The sequence below is a fragment of the Pyxicephalus adspersus genome, chromosome 2, assembly GCF_032062135.1.
Source record: "Pyxicephalus adspersus chromosome 2, UCB_Pads_2.0, whole genome shotgun sequence".
NCBI lineage: Eukaryota > Metazoa > Chordata > Amphibia > Anura > Pyxicephalidae > Pyxicephalus > Pyxicephalus adspersus.
Window position 1 is genome coordinate 31,646,172 of NC_092859.1, and position 8,445 is coordinate 31,654,616.

The 8,445-nt window shown below is 39.7% G+C and overlaps 1 protein-coding gene across 1 annotated transcript in view; it reads right to left on the reverse strand.

The window, feature by feature from the left end:
• The window catches only part of ARHGAP8 (Rho GTPase activating protein 8), a gene marked incomplete in the record, with an annotated part of 39,847 nt that extends 31,900 nt beyond the window's left edge, over positions 1-7,947 (reverse strand). The window contains 1 exon segment of the mRNA XM_072400285.1: positions 7,804-7,947.
• Between the last annotated feature and the right edge of the window lie 498 nt (positions 7,948-8,445).

The window sequence follows — 8,445 nt, forward strand, 5'->3', positions numbered from 1 at the left end:
CCGCTCAGTCCCACACACCGCACTTGTGGTTCTTTAAAGAACCCGTGTCTGCACATTTGACAACTGGTCACAGTGAAAGGCACTAGTATTGTTCACCGTGGCCCCTATTCATTCTCTATAGAGAAGCTACATGTATTATCTCCCGTGAGGAATTGGTTCCCTGGCATGAGGAAGTGGCTAATGCACCGCAACCCCACCACCAGTGGAACAAAGCCTAATTAAATGCAAGATAATATTATTAAAAACAGACCACAGCAATCAAAATGGGACCTATAGCATTACTGAAGTTTAGCTTGTAGGTCATAAACAAATATATCCTCCATGTACACAAATATATTCACATATCTACATGCTTGTATAACATTGGAGTTAATGTGATGCCTTTTATTGATTACATTAGGATTGTACATTTTCAAAAAAGCACATTAGGTTTCTTCTTCAGGTAATATACCTTTGTGTGAATTACACAATAAAATGTGTGCACCCCGAACATATATTATAAAATGCTTGTCTGGAGCCTTTTTTTCTCACCCACTGATGTTGATTTATTTATGATATTTATGTAATAGGTAAGACAATGTAAATATTTTAATAGTAAAGTGATGGATATCTGTACACTGCATACCCTGATTTTGAGATCAGAACCCATATATACACCTCTAAAATGTATCATTTGGCAAATAAAAAGTGTTATTTTGCCAATCACCTCCAGCCCTCCAATGTGGAAAAGCTAAAATAAATCAAATGTAATCCACAGAATGTGCAGAGTTGTATCTCTTGCCTAAATACTTTGATCTAAAAGGTTTCTCTCTTTCCTATTTCCAAAAGTTGGATGTGGCTTAAAGCAGAATGGTTTATTAAAATTTACATCTATCATTAGTATACATGTGACGTAAACAATCCTTAACAACTTGGAACCCTAATACAGAAACATCACAAGTGCACCGTGCAAGATAATGCTAAATCTGGGGCCATTCGTTTTTGGGGCCAGGATTTGTACACATTTGGTATCTCTCTAATATAAAGTGGAATATGAAAGAAGGAATAACACTGGCAAAATCTGGGGTGCATGCGGCCCGCAAGGACTGGAGTTAGGAACATTTTGGGCAAAGATAAAAGGATAAAAGGAATAGGCCTGACTTGTGTTAGAAATGCCATAGTGTCAGAAGCAAAATAACCAGCTATAAGTAGAAGAAAACTGATTCCCTTCTGTAGGGAAGGCACTCTTCTATTTCATTCAGACCTCTGCTCAGCACAGCAGAAAGGACAGAGAAAATCTTTAACCTTTTGTTCTACTGCCTCATACTAAAAGACTAAACACCAGCAAATAATTAAAAAAACAACTGTGTGTCAGCCCAGAATAACCCCTACCATTACAAGTGTGTTTGATTGTTACTAGTACGCAGGGTATATGGATGCTGCAGCTGTGAATTTCTCTACAAGATTTTTCTACCATCACACAGCAGTCAATTCAGACCAGATACTAAAATCTCCCCGTTCAGCCTAGCAGCACAGGTTTTCCCATTTCATTAGGTTTATCAGCATTATCTCTGCTAGAATTCATGGAAGCATTTACGTTCAGGCAAGAAATGCAGGTTTTTCCAGTTTTGTAAGTTTGCATGTGATCCCTGGCCACCAGTGACTTCTGTGACCGGCCATCATCCTGCTAGGTAACCCAGATTCTTTTTCATTGTAACAGGATGTACTAACAGTCAGACCAATATCTGGAAATTCCGCATACTTTGGGTCATAGTTGTACATATCTCCAATACATGCACATTCCCTGTACAAAATATTAATTGTCTACCAGAAATCCAGAGATATCCTAACTTCATGTTGTGTGATGACAACACAGTGCCCCTGATTCATCAAGCAGAATCGGATGATCGCTCGCGCATTCGTATTCGCGATCGGAAATTGTACGCCGTCGCGCTATTCAGCAACTGAAAAAGCTTGCGGCCGGAGCCGCGCATCTCCGGCAGCTTTACACTGGCGAGGTTGCATTAAAAGTCACTGTTCCCCTAAAAAATCATTCTTTCTAATAGCACACATATTACCCTTAGCCCTAAACAAGGGGCAGTGTCTTCCATGTACTGAAATCCCAACCAGGCTTGTCAGCTATGCAAGACTACAGAACTCCACCAATCCCTGTCATTCTCCGTCTCTGTCCATATGCATACGTTAAATAATTCCTGCTGCTGATTGACTTCAAAGAGCCTGCACACTGTGTATAGGGAATGGGCTTTTAAAAAATCTAGTTTTGGCGGACGTAGCAAGATCGGTAGGCAGTGAGTTCAATCTTGGAATTGATGTCACAGGCAGTAATAAAAACTGTTTCTTGGTGTAGGAGCAAGATATAGCAGGGGCATGTCCAAAGGAGGTTTTGGGTGCAAATCTGGGTATACAGTTCCACCTCCCCATATAGCAGCATAGGTTCTACTGTATTCTTAAGATGCTGTATAACGTAGTAGCATTTATAGTTCTTTCTGCTTTGTGTATCACATATTCACACCAGACTGACCCATCCACCAACTGAATCCAGAGATTAAGAGGAAATGAGCCTCAGTGCAGTGCGCAAGCACCTTTGACCCATGGAACAGATTTTCTGTTTTCCATTTTGCTTCTTTACACTGTTTGTACTTCCTTATCAAACGATTGCTATTAGAATTTGCCTTGTTCAATTTCAGGTTTAGTTGGGCTTTAACGCACATTAATAGGACAAGTTTAAAACTAAACCTGAATCCCAAAGCTATGCCAATGAACTCTTAAATATTCAACTTGGTTTCCATGCTAACTAACATTACTAATTGGGGGTGGTATCAACTCCGACCTGGCGATTAATATTCATTGGCATGATATCGTGGTGGAGCGTTCACCTTTTCCCGTCACTTATCACCTGTGTGTACATTGTCTGCAAATAACCATTTCTAAATTATGCAAAAACACCGACCAGTTAATCTGTTTGCTGTTTGACTTGCAAACTGTACAAAGCGTTAATGAGTGGCTGGATGGTGCAGCGCTAAATTAACACTCAAATAGAAATTCCATCTCTGGGGATTAAACGCTTTGAACCTCACAGCAGCGTTGTGATTTTGTTAGAGGCGGTTAGAGTTTTAATTAAATTAACCTGACATGCTTCTGGACAAAAGGCCTCTAGTATTACCTCCATAGTTTCTAATTATAGTCTAATGCTCACCAGGGACTTACCGGGGGATATTAAATTCCTTTTCTATTAAACCGGAGACAAAAGAGGAGTGAGAACTTGTGATAGCATGATATGTATTATGTGCCCCCAAAAGGTTTTGTCCCCCCTTTGTTTTAGTTTTAGGATACTCCATTTAAGCCACTCATTGGTCAATGCCTCCCTGATGTATGGCCATTGGTATATATATTGCATTGGTGAATATTAACTACATGGAAAATGTATGATTTTAGTTTTAGCTACAGTAGAAGAAAAGTTAACATTTCGGTCATTTTTTTTTCGGTCTGTGACCCCACTGGGACTCTTCCTATAACAACAAGAGAACAGCTGGGGAGAGGAGTGCAATAATCAATCAATAAGCTAATTTTTTTGGCTTTTATCTGTCACCATTGTTGAATGCCAGGGAAGATATGAGGTAGAACACATGGACATCCTGAGTGGTAAAGATAATACCTCTTCTAATGGTTTGCTTTCTGTAGACAGACAACAGGATATATTTAGAGTGACCTGCCCAATCCATTACAATTATTTACCATACACACCTAAATATAAACTCGTTTCAATATAAGGCAAGGTTCCCTTTTTTTATCTGATAATACAACTTAACTTATAAATTACTTTTATAAAATCCACAATGTAGATTTTTTTGAAAGTGGGAACAGTAAAAATCATATCAGCTTAGTCTGTATATCTTTTTTCCTAATGGAACACTTGCTCTTAAATTATCTTTTGTGCATTATTGTTGGCCATCAGTAGATGGTGCTGTGTCCAGTGTAAAGTGTGTAACAAACTCACATTTTTTGTCTCCAATGGCAAGAGATAGTTACACTACGTACATGAGGACACAATGCTATCTTATTGTCCTTTTAATGGCATTTTTGGGGAAATATATTTTTATTTTTCCTTCAATGTATACAGTATTAATAATAATTATGATTATAATCATTATTTCTTCATAATCCTGTGCTCTATACTGGCTAAAACTATAGAGTAGGGGGTGCCCAAAAACGTCGATTGCGACCTACTGGTCGATCACAAAGGCAACGCGAGTTGGGGAGCCCTGCCTTACCCCACCCTGCTGTACGTCTATTGGGATGCTGGGGATGTATTTCATCAGACAACACCAGGAACTTTGCGTCCAGGACTTGTGTAACAGTGGGGAGTGGGGAGGGAGGCAAGGAGGGCGGAAGGGCAGCCTGAGGTGAGCAGTGCTGGGCAGCCAAGTCAGTTCAGGCTCGGGGTCAGGGTTTAATTACCGAGATATCTTTGTACAGATTACAAGTTCTTTTTCTTGTGCAGCACTTCATTCTCCTATGACAGGTAAACTGTAGTTTTCCTGTCCCTATAGACTTGTAGTGCAATCTCTGTGCAATGTTCAGCCATTCAATGTCTCATTAGTTTCAGTCACTTCTGTGTCATACTCGGTAAATATATAAATAAATATATATTCAGCTTTTTTATTGTTGGTAGATCATTTAGACTTGGTCATTTTAAAAGTAGCTCGCCAAAAAAAGTGTGGGGACCCCTACTATAGAGTATGTTGGACTACAATGCCTTTTTTTTAGTGAACCCGCACACTTGTAAGAGGAAAGTGGAGACAAAGCTAGAAAAAAATTGAAATGTACTATTTTGTGACTTTCACACCTTACATACTCATTCTTCTTTTTTTATCTATCTATCCATCTCAGTAGACTATTATTTTTACTTCTTATGAGTAACGTTCAAACATCTGAAGTAATGTTCTGTGTTATCATCCAATATGTCAACAACATGTCTAAAACCTATTGCCTCCACCAATACCGAAAACTTATAAAACAGATTACTGAAAACATATAGATTTTTATGCTCCATCAAAAAGGTGATGACCTCCAGTATTAGGATCAAGTGTATGACAGATTTTCCCTGCAGACTTCCCAGAGCCCACGCCTAATATCTTGATATGAAACCCATGTACTTATTACTGATATCCTAGGGCATATCTATTGTCTGTGGACCACCAAGGTCAAAGGGACAAAGAATGTATTGCTTGCTTCCCTCAAAATAGAACTTTAGTTAAAAATAAGATAAAAACTAAAAATCGATTAAAAGATAAAGATGAAAGTATATTTTTCTACCACTAGATGTCTTTAGTCTAATGGCCAACATCATACAACCCAAGAGCTCTGAGCCCTGGCTGCCATGTATTTGCCCCATCCAGTGACTAGGTAGTAAAATAATAAGAATAGAGATAAGCCCATCTCTCTGTTCCTCTGCTTCTTTCCAGCACATAAATAATTGGCTTCTTGTAACACTTTTCCTTCCCACACTCCAACTTCTCTGAACAATAACTGAAAGAGGCTGATACCAATTCAAATTGAGGTATTTACACTGCTTGCATTTAAAATACACTTAATTGTACAATAATATGATTTAATAATGATTACAGAGTTACATTACTTGTGTACTTTATATATGCCTGGAGTTTCTTTTAATCTGTTGTGTATCTGCCTCTGTTGCCACAGGAGACAGGTACACATACATACCCACTCAGGTTGAAACTTTTTGCAAAGCAGATCGAAATAACACATTTATCCAACAATAATTGTTTTATGTTAATATTAATTAGGAAATTAGCAGCATCATTAGCCTCCCTGTGTAATATACAATCCCTTCTACAATGTTATCATAATTGGGATCGGCTTGCGCTATCATCACGTCTGCGTTGGAGGCAGTGTGTTAGCCAGTGTAATGGATATCCTGACAAGGGAAGTCAATTACAGCAATGATATTTCTTTAGTATAATGTGTTTAGTGATTTGAAATTGTTGGTGAATGATGGCTCAAAATGCCTGGGGGCTCAGTTATTGTGATGATAAACAGGTCAATACAGGACTCCCCCACAGCTGTCCATTGTAGGCGCTCCTCAATTGCCAGTTCCCATTGCGATTCAGACCTTATTAGGAGAAAGGAAGAAACTTGGAAATGTATCCAGCGTCAGGTGGCTCCGGGCAAAATCTCCATCATAATAGGCAATTGTAACTCTTGTGTTTACCTCTTTGTGCAGAGGAATGGAAACAATAATCAGTAATATAAATAAAGGGGGTCAGAGGTTAAAGAGGAACCGAACACAATGGGTCTGATTTACTACTGGATATTATGGGAGACCTGGGTGATCTAGCAAACCTGGAATGGATCTGCTCCAGGACTAAAACATTTGCCAAATAATAGCTAATTATTTTTAGGAATCCATGCAAGGAAATCTGACATTTCCTCAAATATTTCCTCCCAATCAGTTACTATCATTGAAACACCTAGACCTGGAAGATTCCCACCAAGGAACGTTTGAGGAAATGTCTGATTCTCTGCCTTATGAATTGAGCCCAAAGTGTCTTAGCAGACATGACATTTGCAAGAACAAGTTTAACAACATGAACTGCTGCATTAAATAAAAAAATGATGAAGATAGTAAATAGTAGGGCTGAGCAGAAGGTAGGGGCAATGATGCCAATTCTGCAATAAAACACTTCTGTGCCTGATCACAATCTTTTATCTACGCTCACCTATGCTCGCTCCATCTCAGATGCTTCCATCTTTATCCAGTCATCTTCTAAACTCAAATTTTTGGCCATCCTTGGCTAGGCCAGGTTGATGACCTGTTCCCTCATCCGTAGCAGCCAAGGGACAGCTGGGAGACCCGGTATATCCTGTAACCTACGCTGAGCTGCACATGCTTTTATAAAAAGATTGCGAACGTGCAGGCAAGTATATATTAATGCAGAAGGATCATTGCCTGTCTCTTCTGCAATAGAAACATATGCCTGCTCACATTTACTAATTACAATTAATAATATTAAAAATTTGCGGTGCAAGTTATTATAAGCAGCATCAAGGCTCTCACATCCACTAAAACATACCCAAAAATGTATTGAATCCCGCAATAGCAATCCAGTGCATGATGGATAGTGCATTACCATGAGCTGTGTGTTGGGATTCCTGAATAACTAGCACCATAGCTCATATGCTATTGTGTGTTATTGTGACATGGGTGCATCTGGCCTAAAGTTTTCATTTTACAGCCAATAAAAATGTAAAGCTCCACTCACTGCCCTGCAATAAATGTCAATATATTACAGGCGTGCAGATCTGGGAACTCAGTACAAAGATTTCACCAGAAGAGCCTTAAATGGGTATTGTCCAGTAGTTTACACTCCAGCATAAATTAAAATATTAGATTCAGGTAGACAGACCCCTCAGCCCCTATGCATTTAATAGAGTAAATTATCAAATGACAGCTGGAATAAAGCAAGCCACCTTCAAGTGCAAGTGACTATAAAAGGGGTTCTGAGCATTTCCAGGGCATGAACATCCGAGGGGTCTTAACTTGTCTGTCCCACTCCCAGAAGTGTTCCCCTCTGATGTGTGTGTGTGTGTATTCCTATCCTCGGGCTATAAAACTAGTTCTACCCTATTATTATTAGCCCATGTTGTCCCCTTTTAGATAACACACTATAATTCTAAACCAAAACCAAAAGTCCATGCAAAGAGAACCAGTGTACTGATTACAGCACCGCGCAATACAACCCTTCTTCTATCTATAACCACAAATCCAAACTATGCAGTTACCTTGTCCACACTTCCTGATTGGTTTCTGCCAGTTTGTGTCCCTTTATCCAAGATCCACAATATCCCCGCTCTCGGTCACTGTCCCTTTCAGAGATTATACTCAGGTGACTCCACGCAGGTTATTAGGAAACTATTTCAGCATCTTTTGTGCACACAGCATGTGTCTGCGGCTAAGGCGGGGCTGGGGCACACAAACAGGAGTTTAAAAAAATCCTCAAGGTGAAAATGAAAGCCTCCCACTCAACCTGCATTCCATCCACCCACTGGATTGTGTTACGTGCTCTGACACTCTCCTCTGTGGTAGGGTCGGAGCATTCACATTGTTCTCCATAGCGCAGCAGTGTTTCTGGAAGTTTTTACCATGGGGGAACCCTTGAAATAACTTTCAGGCCCTCAGGGAACCTCTTCTATAATTACTATATGCACAGCTCAAAGTATAATAACTTGGTGGTTACCGGAAAGGATTCCTCTTACATTGCTGGCCAGTGGGAAGAATGTCACCCGGCACCTTTACTGATAGCCAAAAATATCATTGGTGTCACCGAAACTGACCTGAGAGGTACAAACTGCTCATTGCTCAAAGAACCCCTAACAACCTCTGGAGGTCTGTATTGTGCATTGCTCATTGTTCCAGTATTCACC